The following is a 13,932-nucleotide window of genomic DNA, read 5'->3' on the forward strand; positions in this document are numbered from 1 at the left end:
CTATAGAATGAAGGACAGAATAATATGATACTATATCTTCATTATATAAATCTTCATTATATTAATAAAGATTAATCTCACAATAATATACTAAAAGCAATATATTTTGAGTTATTTTTTCTTTCTTGTAGTGGAATATAAAAAATTATTAGAAAACTAATCTTTTTTTGAATGAATTAGAAAACTAATCTTAAAAAGCTAAGATTGAGAAAAACATTGTAGAACTTAATTTATTTGAATTTTCTAAATAGTTAAATAAAATTATTTTTTATTTATTCAAATTAAGATTTTAAAATCGTGTTTTATAGTGGGTAGGCACGAGCACGGCCCGGCACGATATGGGCTCGGGCCATGGGCCGGACCGGGCTTAATGTTTACGTAAATGGGCCGGCCCGAGCCCGGCACGATAATAAATGGGCCGGCCCAAGCACGGCACGAAGCACGACTAGGCCCGCTTAAAATGGGCTGGCCCGTTTGCCACCTCTACCACCGAGGAACTTCCTGAAGAGTAAACTTACTCAGCAGGATACAGGAAGATTCTGTACATATCATGAGGATGATGGGCACAATACCAACCTCTGCGTGGCTCTAAAGAACACGATCGAATCACTCATTCAAAAGGGTAAGCTTCAGCGATACATACCCGCTAAAGAAATAGGAGCTATCAACGTATACAGCCAAATCTTCACCATCCATGGTGGGGGCCCGAAGGAGTTACCTCCCCAGAGGAGGAAGAGGGATTCCAGCTGCGGCCACCTGGAAGTTTTCAATTTCCACAAAGCCCCGCAGCAGGACAACGACACTTGGTGGAAGTCAGTCATTTTCTTGCAGGAAGAGGAGGCTGACCTCAGAATGCCTCATGATGACCCCTTCCTGATCACGCTCTAAATGGACCACTATATAGTCTCCCGGGTACTCGTGGATGCCGGAGCCTCTGTTAGTGTACTGTTCCGTGATGCGTACAAAGTCCTGAACAGGGGGCGAGCCAAGCTTTCACAGGATAATGAGTGGTAGCTAACTTTAAAGCTATTGATTTTTCTTATTCTCCTGCAAATATGTCGATTGTAATATAGGAAAATAAGGGTCTCCCGCTGTTAATGCTCAAAGTCTGGCGGTAGCCAAACCTTCGTTTAACGCTAGTCCGGCGGGCGGACCGCTACTCGGTATACTTGGTGATTCTTGCTGGCTGCCAAATGAAAGACAGGGCGTCAGAGGGAGACCGCGTTGGACGGTCTTCACTTCTCCGATGCCTAAGTCAGTTGATATATAGACAGCACAATAATAAATGAGTAGTTAATGCGTAATAATGAAGAGAGAAGAGAGGACCTTTTATAGGTGAGGAGAGGTCTGATCTTCTCTCTGTTTTCGATGTGGGACTGATGTGCTTCAGTTCCCAGTTTCAGTAGCTTCTGATGCCGTCTTGGCAGAGTGCGTGGCGGCGCGTCAGCGGTGATCCCGGGGAACTCTTGTGCTCAGGCCGTGGCCCGCCTGGCTGCTTATCCGTGGGTCACTCCTTTGACGGTAGTTGGTACCTCTGGCGGTACGATGAACGTGGCTGATTATAGCTAATTATGCTTTGCAAACGTACATGTAGGTACAAGTCCCCAAGTCCCCAGTCAAGGAGGGCAATCTTGGTTGGGGAGTTGATCGGCGGTTTGAAGCGTTTTCTTCCGCTAGACTTTACAAAAGCATAATTAGCGTCAGTGCGTTGTCAACCATGGATATTACTGAGCAAACGCTTTATACCCTTTCGGGTGGGCCCCTGCTAGGCCCCCCAGGGAGTCCCCCACTCCCCGGCTAAGATGGACCTCCGGACGGTCGCAAAATTTGTTTGGTGAGGGGGCTGCACGGAGCAGAGGGTGTTGGGTAGCGAACCCAATCTTAGTACCCGAGTGACGGGGGTCAACGTACCTGATCAGGGCCGTCGTAGACTGTTGACTAGTCCCCGTGTCCCGTAGGGACGATCTGACTGTAACGCCGCGTGGCGGTCATTTGTCAGAATGAGGCGTGGCCTCGGGAACCGCCGCTGGCGGGTGTCCCCCCGCTGGTGTACAGCTGTAAACAGCGTCTAGTGGACGTGCTTGGCGTTACTTTATTGAGCGGTACCGCGCTGAATAAAGTACGCGACTTGCCAGATAAAAGAGGTTTCCGCTAGAGGTGTGTAGCGGAAGGCGCCCCGTTTGCATGATGACAAGGGAGAAGTTCCGCTGTTGGGAGACTTCGTGAATAACAGCTAGTGAGAAGTTCCGCTGGCGGGGTTCCGCCCAGCGGAGACAGACTTGGAGAGGACCAGTGAGAAGTTCCGCTGGCGGGGTTTCGCTCAGCGGAGACCGTCACTTGGAGAGGGCAAGTGAGAAGTTCCGCTGGCGGGGTTTCGCTCAGCGGAGACCGTCACTTGGAGAGGACAAGTGAGAAGTTCCGCTGGCGGGGTTTCGCTCAGCAGATACCGTCACTTGGAGAGGACAAGTGAGAAGTTCCGCTGGCGGGGTTTCGCTCAGCGGAGACCGTCACTTGGAGAGGACAAGTGAGAAGTTCCGCTGGCGGGGTTTCGCTCAGCGGATACCGTCACTTGGAGAGGACAAGTGAGAAGTTCCGCTGGCGGGGTTTCGCTCAGCGGATACCGTCACTTGGAGAGGACAAGTGAGAAGTTCCGCTGGCGGGGTTTCGCTCAGCGGAGACCGTCACTTGGAGAGGACAAGTGAGAAGTTCCGCTGGCGGGGTTTCGCTCAGCGGATACCGTCACTTGGAGAAGGGTGTGCTTGTGATGGCTTCCATGATACGCCTTGTCTGACGGAGGGTGACACGTGGCAAATAACTAGAGGGTTAGCGTGCGGAGACGCGTCTCCTCAGTCCGGCCGTCTTCTCGTCATTAATGCGAGTAATGATGGATTTCGTAACCGGGGCGACGCCTCGGTTAACCCGGAGGGTTAATGCGAGCAGGGGACACGTGTACGGCTGGGGCGTGATGTCGTTTTCTAGCGGACGGCCCAGAAGCTTCTGATGTTGACATAAAAGGGGGGGAACGCATCGAGAAGGGACATCACAAAATCCATTCGAACCTGAGTCGTCTTCAAGCTCTGCCCATCCCAGACTGCAGAGAGAGTGCCGCGCGTTGGTGGAGTTCTCGTGGTTGGAGAGACGAAAACGTCCGTCGTCGAGGCATAGCGAGCATCAGTGCGCCGGAGAGTTCACGACTGAGGTTAGTGCTCTGGTAATCCTTTTTGTCGGTTTAGTGTTTTTGTCGATTTATGGGTTTGGTGCTTGTTTCTGGGATTGGTGTGTGAACTGGGTTTGTTGATGTTCGTCGGGGGTGTAAGATGAGATTTGGGGGTAGGTTATGGTGTTTGACAGAGAGTTGTCAGTTAGGGTTTTGCTAGATGGTTGAATCTGGGTTGAGGGGGTTTGTTCATATTTTGGTTTTTTCTGGGTAGCTGTTCGTGGTGTTTCTGTGCTATGCCTGATATAGGGATAGGTTAGATCCTTCTGTGGGCTAACTGATTTGGGTTTTAGGGTTTTGGGATGGCCAACGTCATAGAGATCTCGAGCAGTGAGGACTCCGGGTCTGACGTGTCAATCAATGCGGCGGATAGGGTTTTTATTGACTCGTTGCGTCCGTCTGCCCGTGCAGGAACCTCACTGCCAGAGCCGCTAGACATCGAGCCGCTACAAACCATACCCTGGGAAGTTGTCATGGGCGGTACGTCGCGTCCGGAGAGTTCTAGGGCGGGTGAGAATGCTGCTGCGCGGGATAGGGATGAGGAGCGGCTAGCGAGTAACAGTGCCGCCAGTGGTTCCACTGACGGGGGAAACGTGACGGGGGAGGAAACAGAGTCGGCGTGGGTTCTCCAGGATGGGACCCCCGTTGACGAGGCGGGAGGGCGGATGACTGCCGCCGCTGTCAACCGGATGAAGCGGATATACCGGCTGCCGGGAGTGGTGAAACTTCGTCAACCGACGGCGGACGAGAAGGCCTCAATTCTTCCAGCAGGGTTCGCCACTGTTCACGAGGCAATATTTCGCCAGGGAGTGACATTGCCGCTCGTACCCAACCTTCAGATCTTGGTGTGCGAGTTCGGCGTCGCCTTTGGGCAAATCTGTCCCAACATGTGGCGGTTGATGCTGGCGATGAACTCCTTGTGGCGGCTATCCGGGTGCGAGGGGCCGAGTGTGGCGGAGGTTTTGCACTTCTACGAACTGGTGTACGTTAATCGCCAAGGGTGCAGAGGGCAAGTAAATTTGAGCCGCCGGCAGGGAGCGCCCAAGCTGATAGAGAATTTGAGGGATTCGATGTCCTACTGGCGGGGGACGTTTTGCGTGGCAATGACAGGGTGGGAGTACCAATCAGAGTTGAACGAGGGGGAACCGACGTTTAGGATTAAGTCGGAGTTTCAGCCAATCAGAGGTTGTTCGTCGATCTCCGCTGAACATAGTTGGCGGTTTACCGTATGTATTTCAACTGTTGTACTGACGCCTTGTTTCTTGTTTTGTAGCGGGACTGCGTTATAACCTGACACGTGAGGAAGAGTGCCGTATTGCGCGTATCAAAGGCTGTTGGAAGAATCGCAATTTGCTGGACTTTCGTCTCCTTACCGGCTGGGAGTTGTTGGTCGACCAACAGCTAACGCGCGCTATTGGTAAGAGATCTCCGCCACATTGTATCTCTTGATAACTTGGTTAAAGCTGACGGGTGTATGCATGTTCTCAGACACTCCGCCAGGCAACAAAGCGAGCCGCGACGCCTTTGACAAAGCCATGGATCGTGCGGAGATCGACAACTTCTTGGAGGCGATGTATACGTCAGGGGAGGCGGCCCAAAGGACAGTTGTGGACCCGGAGACTCTGGAGGTGAGTGCATCCGAGGTTCCGGTGGTGCTGCCCATGCCGCACCACTCCCACCTAGGGGCCGACGGTCTGCCCAGCGTGCAAGCGGATGGGAATGCGGGCGGGGGAAAAAAGGGGTCCTCTACCGTGCCACAGAAGGAGAGAGTGGTTGCCACTCGACGTGGGCCACAGAGAGAAAAAGTAGTGGCGCCAGTGGGGGCTGCCGCTACAGAGGTGGGGAGACAACCGCCGAAGGGGTCCAGGGCTGCGCCCACTGGAGATACACGGGGGATCCAGCGGAAGCGGCGCCAGTGTGACTCGGCCGGGGAGGAGGATGATGACGAGACCCTCGGGGTCCACAGGCAGAAGAAGGGCCGACAAGACCCGTCGAAGGCCCCTGTGACGGCCGAGAGAGAGATGCCCGTGAGCGAACTGGACTCTTTCGCCGCCTTCACCGAGTTCATGACCGACAGCGAGCGGGAGTTTCTCTATCACCTGTGCGAGCGGTTGGGGTTCGGCGGTCTGGCAGGGATGACGCGGCCAACGGCGATCGAGCAGTCGCCCTTTAGCTCAGCCTTTGGGCACCTGGCGGTTGGGCTGAACGAAATGTTCTTGGCGGCCTCCAAGCAACCCCGAATTGAGGGACAGCTCCGGGAGGAGGTTAAGAGGCTTGAGAGGGAGCTGGCGGAGGCCAAGGACAGGCTGGGGTTCGGCGGTCTGGCAGGGATGACGCGGCCAACGGCGATCGAGCAGTCGCCCTTTAGCTCAGCCTTTGGGCACCTGGCGGTTGGGCTGAACGAAATGTTCTTGGCGGCCTCCAAGCAACCCCGAATTGAGGGACAGCTCCGGGAGGAGGTTAAGAGGCTTGAGAGGGAGCTGGCGGAGGCCAAGGACAGGCTGGCGGATGTGGAGCGACGCCTGATGAAAGCGGACTGTGATGCTGCGGATGCTCGAGGCAAGCTAGACGTGGCCATCCAGCGGGACATAGAACGAAATGATCATGTCTCAAAGCTGGAGCAAGACATGGCCTTGCTGCGAGAGCGTGTGGCCGCCAAGGAGAAGAAAATTGATATCCTGCAGCGGGAGTCTGCCGCCAGGCAAGGGGAAGTGAAGAGACTGGAGGGTGAGGTGACCCGGCTGAGGGACGATGGAAGCCGAGCCGCCGCCGCCGCTGTGGAGAATTTCAAGCAGTCGGCGGAATACAAAAACTCGATGAATGAAGCGGCGAAGGCCGGCGCCCTGGCGAATGTCGAGATGCTGCAAGCGAAGGGTGCCATTGACTGGGCCAAGGCATCCCTGCCCAAGGCGCCGCAAGCAAAAAATGTAGCGCCGACGAAGAAACCCACGCCAGTACCCAGTCCCCCAGCAGGAGGTGGCAGCTCAGGCAGTGGGTATCATACTCCGGCGGATGGGACCATAGAGACGCCAAGTCCCACCGCTCGAGGGACTGACCAAACAAGCTGCGTACAGCCGCCGCAGTCCGAAGTAGGCGACGCCGGGGCCAACCCTTGAGATGCCGGACGTGCCCTGTTTTGATTGTGCAGCCGCTGAGGCTGAAAATATATGTACTCTTTTTTTTTTTGAATGTAAGGAACATTTTTGGGTGGGGAGTCCCAGCCCTGAATATATGAAGTATGGACTTTTTGACGTTGTGTGATGACATGTCTATACCGCTAGAGTTTTGACTTGGGATTTTCTTTTGCAATCAATGAAATATTAAAGGAATTAAGATTGGTCCAAGTGCACAACGTAGCGGACGTGGTCCGCTGACGATTGCTGGCGTTGCCAGCTGCCCTCAGTGCTAGACTTGGTAACAATGGTTTGAACAATTCCTCGTTTCATTGATAACTGACTGGTCAGTGTTTAACAAAAGTGGGGATGTACCCGTTGGGTAGCTTCCCTTAGCTAAATATTGAACAAAAATTTAGCTAAGTCAAGATGCTCCTGGGTAGCGACATGACTATTTGTAGTAATACCGAAGGTGTTCGGTATTCCAAGGGTGGGTCGTAGTGACGCCGTCCTTGTCCATTAAGTAGAAGGTGCCTGGGCTAACGACTTCTACTATTTTGTATGGACCTTCCCAAGTTGGGCGGAGTTTTGTTGGTGCTGGAATGACTTCCTTCATTACCCAGTCCCCCAGCTGGAGGTTCCGGGCCTTGACTCTGGCGTTGTAGAAACGCGATACTCGTTGCTTGTTTTGCAGGTTTTGCAAATGGGCCTTGTGTCGTTTTTCCTCTAGGAGGTCCAAGTCCAGGTGGATGCCATCGTCGTTGGTCTCTGGGTGGTAGCACTCGACCCGAGCGGTGGGTTGAGTTACCTCGATAGGTAGAACGGCCTCAGTTCCAAACGTCATACAAAAAGGGGTTTCACCAGTGGCGGAGGATGGAGTCGTCCTGATAGCCCATAGGACTTCTGGAAGCTTTTCCGCCCACAAGCCCTTGGCAGTGTCGAGTTTCTTCTTTAGAAGCTTCTTGATTATCTTGTTTGCCGCTTCGACCTGGCCGTTGGTTTGGGGGTGGGCGACAGATGCGAAGCTCATCTTGGTGCCCAGATTGGTGGTGAATGAGATGAGCTCCTCATTGTTGAACTGTGTGCCGTTGTCTGTAATGATTGTGTGTGGGACACCATAGCGGCAGTAAATGTTTTTCCAGAGGAAGTGAATGACTTTGGCGGTAGTGATGGCCGTCAGTGGCTCTGCCTCTATCCACTTGCTGTTGTAGTCGATAGCAACAATGATGTACTTGAACTGTCCTTTGGCGGTTGGGAATTTTCCCATCAAATCGAGGCCCCATGTAGAGTGGACCCATGGACCAATGATGATTGAAAGCGGTTCCGCCGGCGCATGTGGGAGATCGGCGAACTGCTGGCATTTGTGGCAAGATCTTGATACCTGCCGGGCGTCCTCACCAAGCGTAGGCCAAAAGTAGCCCTGTCGCATTGTGCGATTGGCCAGGGATCTGGCGCCCGAGTGGTTTCCGCACTCCCCGCCGTGGATTCCTGCCAACACGACCCTTCCTTCCTCCGGGGTTAAACAGCGAAGGTTGGGGTGAGTGAACCCCTGGCCGTAAAGCTTGCCATTCTGGATATTGTAGCGGGTTGCTCTCCGCTGAATTTGGCGTGTCTTGACCTTATCCTCTGGTAATGTGCCGCTGCGCTTGTATGCAGTGATCTCGTCCATCCAGCTGGGGTTGATTTCAATGTTGAAGATCTCTGCTAGGGTCTTTGTGATGCTTGGCTTGTCAAGGCGTTCCACCTTTGTGTCCGCTGGACTTTGATGTGGCTGGGCGGTCGCCAGTCTCGCCAGTGAATCAGCCTTGGCGTTCTTTTCCCTGGGGATTTGTGTGATGGTGTGAAAGTCGAACTTTTTTAGCAATGTTTTGACGTATCCCAAGTATGCCGCTAACTGCTGGTCCTTGGCTTGGAAGCTGTCGTTGACCTGGTTAACGACTAATTGAGAGTCGCTGAATATGTTGACGCTGTCAGCCCCTGAGTCAATGGCGAGGAGCAGACCGGCGATGAATGCCTCGTACTCCGCCACATTGTTTGAAGCTTTGAAGTTGAATTTCAACGCGTACTCCGCTTTCAGTCCCCCGGGTCCTGTTAAGATGACTCCGGCGCCGCTGGCCTTGGCGCTGGCGGACCCGTCCACATGTAGGTTCCAATCCGACTGGAGGGGACTTGCCTCCCCGACGGTTACCACTTCCGCTCCGGGTACTATCTCTACACCGGGTTCAGGTTGACGTTCGGTGAGTTCAGCGATGAAGTCCGCCACTGCCTGGCCCTTCATGGCGGTTCTTGGTTTGTATTCTATGTCGAACTCGCTGAGCTCGATGGCCCACTTGCTGAGGCGCCCTGAGTGTTCAGGGTTCTGCATTACTTGCCTCAGCGGTTGATTGGTTAACACATGGATCGTGTGGGCCTGGAAGTATTGGCGGAGGCGCCTGGCGGCAACGATAAGTGCAAGGGCCAGTTGCTCCAAGGGAGGATACCTTGTTTCTGCTCCGTTCATGCCTCTGCCGGCGTAGAAAACCGGGAGCTCATCTTGGCCTTCCCTTCGGACAATTGCGCAACTTACTGCTGATGCGGATACCGCTAGGTATATTGTAATACCCCGAAAAATCCAAATTAATTTCCGTGGATTTTTAGAAATGATTTCACGATAGTGGGAGCGAGTACGAGGCTTGGAGAAGTTATGGAATTAGTTCGAACGATTAATTTTCGAAAACGAACGTTATTTAGGAGGTCTCAAAAAGTGACTTTTTATACATTGGGAATTTGGGAAAACTTCATTCATGAAAGTTGTAGAGCGCGTCGATACGAGTTCGTGGACATATGGAATGCGAAAATCGGAATTCGTATGAGAAAGTTATAAGCGATTGAAAATCGGGAAAATTCTATAAATACAAAAAAAAGTTCCGGAAATTGCATTGGAGGACAGAAATTTCAGAAACCCATATTTTCTCCCCAATTCTCTCCCGAGCCCAGATTTGTTCCTCTCTCTTCCACCGGCCATATCTCCCTCCACAGACCTCCGATCGACTTGATTCCAAAAGTATTTTCATTCGCCTTGAAGTCAGTTAAAACTTCCTAGAAGACATCAAAGTGAGAAAAGAACCATGGAAGGTGCTAGGAGGCCGAGAAGCTGCACAGCTCGAGCTGGAATTCGCCCGATGCTGCTCTTCCTTCACCGGCCGATATCTCTCTCATCCAACCTCGAATCGAGTTGATTCCAAAAGGGATTTTGCTGGGCCTGAGCTATATTACAACTTTGTAGAAGACACCGAGGGGAAATAACCAACGTGGTAGCCGCTACAAGTCGAAGAACACGGTGCAGTCGAGCTGGAAATCACCTCCTTTCCCCACCGTCGTTCTCCCTCCTCCGGCCACCTTTTGCCGTGATTCTTGAGAGGATTCTGCACTTCTGAGGATGTAGATCATTTCCCCTAAGGTGGATTGCATCGATTTCATCTGTGGAGATCGAATTGGAACGAATTCAAAACTAGGGTTCTTCGGGTTTCAAACCTTATAAGGTAAAATTCTACTTTTTGGCTTATAATCTGACTTTGGTGTAGTTATGAAAGTTTCAATTCGAGTTAAGATGAAGAACTTTCGTGTTGGGAGTTTTGTCTAATTTTGACTTTGGATGGGTGGCGGTGCCGCCACTGTGATGGTGGTTTCCGGCGACCTCCGGCCACCCCAAGGACAGTTTCTGTCCATTTTTGTGTTCTACGTGTCGATACGATCGTTTGCATATATAATTCATAATTTTTGGATATCGTATGATTAAGTTATGAATTTTTAAGTTTCGATCGATTTCGATCGTTCGATTTGTGATCTGTGAAGATCAGACCGTCCGATGGACTTGTAGTTTTGTTATGTTGATCTTATGACTGTCCCAGTGGCTTTGTGTGGTCATGGGCGAAGATCCGACCGTTGGATCTTCGTATAATTGTGAAATAGTGATTCGGAAGGCGATTCGTGAGAATCTAACCGTCGGATTTTCGTATAATTTTGAGGAGATGTTTGTTAGAGTGATTCAAGAAGATCTGACCGTTGGATCTTTGTGATAATTTTGGAGGATGATCCTAAGGGCGATCCGTGAGGATCCGACCGTTGGATCATCATATAAATTCGATCTGGCCGTTGGATCATCATTAAATTAGAATCCGACCGTTGGATTTCCGTATATGTGTGGTTTATGAATGATTGCTAAGTTAAGATCGTATCTGACTAGGTGATTGACGGTTTGAGTTAGTGGACGATTGTGGATCGTATTTTGAGCGGAATTGAAGACGCAGCGGGATTATCGAGGTGAGTAAACCTCACGTGGTTCATATTACGAACCGAGTACTTTTAATTAATTTATTTTTGTCGTCATTGTGTGAGCTATAGTTGGTATTAATGGGCATTCCTGTGTGAATGTCTATCTATATATATATATTATTTATGTGAAATAATATGTATTGTTGAAATTGTGAGATATTATGTACTGTTATGGTTGTGTTGAGTTTATTGTTGAAAAGCAACAATATTGTGAGAGGTATTAAATTTATTGTTGAGAAACAATAAATTGTTGATTTGTTGAGATATATTGATCTGTGGAGATCAATAGGTCACGGGGGTGACCATGGCATCTATTAGTGAACCACGCCCTTGTACCGGGTAGGTGGAAACTAATAGCATTAAATCGTGAACCACGCCCTCGCGCCGGGTAGGTGGAAACGATCAGTTAGAGCTCTAGTCTGTCTGCCAAATGTTGAGTGACCTTATGAGGGTAACGGGGAGTGACTCATAAGTGTATAATATTTATATATATATATATTTATATATATATGAGAGTGAGAAAGTGAAGTGGTTTTGTGGTGATCATTGTAATTGTGATGTTTCTACATTTCTATACTTGAGTTAAAGGAAATGTATTTTATTAAATCAACAGTTCTTCTTGTTTACTCATACTGGCTGTAAAAAGCTTACCGGGTTTTGTGTTGTTGCAACTCCCGGTACACTATTCAAATTGTGTAGCGGGTAATCCTACAGGACAGGAGAACCAGGACGGTGATCGTGCGGTTAGAGCAATTGTTAGAGTTTTACAGCAATTGTACGTTGTGAGGTGTGTTATGCTCATTTGAGCTTTACAATATTGCTTGTGAGAGTGAATTGTAATAATGAACTCGAAGTTTCGAGATTTGGATTTTGTAATTGTAATTATTCATGTTTCGGATTTGAATTTATTATTCAAAATTCGGGGCGTGACAGTTTGGTATCAGAGCGTAAGGTACATATTTGGTGATAATCAGTACTCCCCGAGTGATGGCCCGTCTGCAGCGGATCCCCATCATATACTCTTCGGTACTGGTATAATCATTGGGTATGTCTTAGTATGGGGTCTAGACAGCGTGTATGTCTGTAGGACGGTAGAGTTGTCTTCTAAGTTCGTATTAGAATAAATTTAGTTTCCGCAGGTTGTAATCTTCGAGGAATAGAGACCTCTAGATTTAACTCTGATGAGTCGGTGAGATTTGTTTTATGGAAGTGAGGTCCTTTTGGATGTTGAAGTGTTGGTTGAAGGCATGATGTTGACCTATGCACGTACCTAGTGTGGATACGAGTATGAATTGTTATAAATTTTGTCTTCTTAAGTTGGACGTACAGACGTTTGGATGGGATGTACGTATCAAGGATTAAATATCTTGTTTTGTAATGAGATGTCCTTGTGGAGTTTGTTAGTAGGGTTGAGGTTAGGAAAGAAATTATTGTGGTTACTTCTTCCTTGTGCTTGTAAGTTGTTAAGCAGGGTTTAAGGTGCGAGACAAGAATTTTATTTTGTGCTCGATGGTTAGAGATGAGAGACCATTGTTTTGGGTTGTCGTTGAGTACTATAATTCCTTCAGAATCAGGATTGTTGGTAGAATTGGAATTAGTAGTAGTTTTGATGATTCGGAATTTGAATTGAGTTCGCGAGACGTGTCTTATATACGTGGTTGATGTTGCTTGCATCATTTTGGAACGATACGTTACGATTCAAAAGGAAAACTGGATTTGAAATTTATTCATTTGAACACCATGGGTTGATGACCTGACCGTGACTTGTGAATATAGTTTTGTTCAAGTGAATGAAATTGAATTTTGTGGCCTTTGTGTGGTGAACTAGTTTTCTTAAGTTTTGGATCATAGTATGGAGATGGACTGCAGTGAATTTGAAGTTGTTGTGTGTTTTAAGTTTAAGTAGGCGGGACACTTAAAGTTTTGCAAGGGAGTTGATTTTGGTGTAATTAATTGGGAGAGTTAGAATCAGTTCTTGTGAATGATGTTGGATGAGAGTGTGTGCCTTTGGTGATTGATTTTAGGTGATATAGTTAAACGCAATTTCGGATATTGATTTTAGTGACTTTGTTAGGTATCCATGGTGGTTCAAGTGAATTACTATGTGATATGGAGTTTGATTCGAATTCTGAATCGCTAAATGTTAGGGATTGAATTGTGGTGAGTTTTTGTTGAAGCAATTGATAGATGGAATTATCGAGATTCTATAAGAGTTGTAAGAGTAACTCTAAAGACGTGGGTTTTTCCTAGCTAACTCAGGATGTGTTTAGCTTTATAAATCCCTAATCCTATCGATGAAATTGTTGTGTTTGGTTTGACTCAGAGGATACTAGCTAGACCTCGATGCGACTTAATTGATTGTTGGATTCTTTTTGAGTGATTGTTTTTATTGCATCATTATGAAAGATGTGTGCAGTAGAGTTGTTTATGGTTTTGAAAATAGTATTGGGTGACCAAGGTTCGATCCTTGGTGTTGTCGTTGGTTAAACAAAAAGAAAGGAAAACATGCACACCATCTTATTGATTTTATATTACAAAAAAAAAAAAAAAAGGAAAACGAGGACTATGCTATGCTAAGCCTAGTCAGCAGCTCCGGATGGATTGAGGCTGAGCTCAAGAGAAACGTTAGAGCCACTGTTGTAACCGCCTGAGCCACCAGAATAGTAACCAAATACGCTACCTTCCTCGGATGTAGTCTTCGGGTTACCAAAGACGTCCTCGCCGTGCACGGGGAACAGAGGAAGAGTTTCAACCTCCTGGTGATCTCCTCCTCGTTGTTGCAGGGATGTTCGTCCTCCTGTTGTGCCAAAAGAGTTGTACTGGTATTAGTATTGAAGGGTGAGGAAGAATATGAAACAAAATTTAAATCAAGAAATCCTTCATTACCAGTAGAATAGGTGGAACCAAAGTTGAGATCAATGGATCTACCATCATCAGTAGAACTAGTGGACCCAAAATTGATGTCAATGGATCCACCAGCTGGCCCAAAATTGATGTCGATGGATCCACCAGCACCAGTAGAACCAGTGGACCCAAAATTGAGATCAATGGATCCACCAGTACCAAGAGAACTAGTTCCCATGGGCACTGGAGCAGCCTGATTACACCTATTCATCTGCTTCTCTCGAGCCCTGACGTTCTGGAACCAAAAGTAAATGTTCTTACCCTCAACATGTCCATACTGGTTCAGCTGGAGGCAGATCTCGTGAATGTGCTCTGTAGTTGGGCACTTAAATCCCTTGACGTAGTAAAGATCCTTGAGGATTCTTATTTGTTCTGGAGTAGGAA

Source organism: Rosa rugosa, chromosome 4 (genome assembly GCF_958449725.1).
Source record: "Rosa rugosa chromosome 4, drRosRugo1.1, whole genome shotgun sequence".
NCBI classification, from domain to species: Eukaryota; Viridiplantae; Streptophyta; class Magnoliopsida; order Rosales; family Rosaceae; genus Rosa; species Rosa rugosa.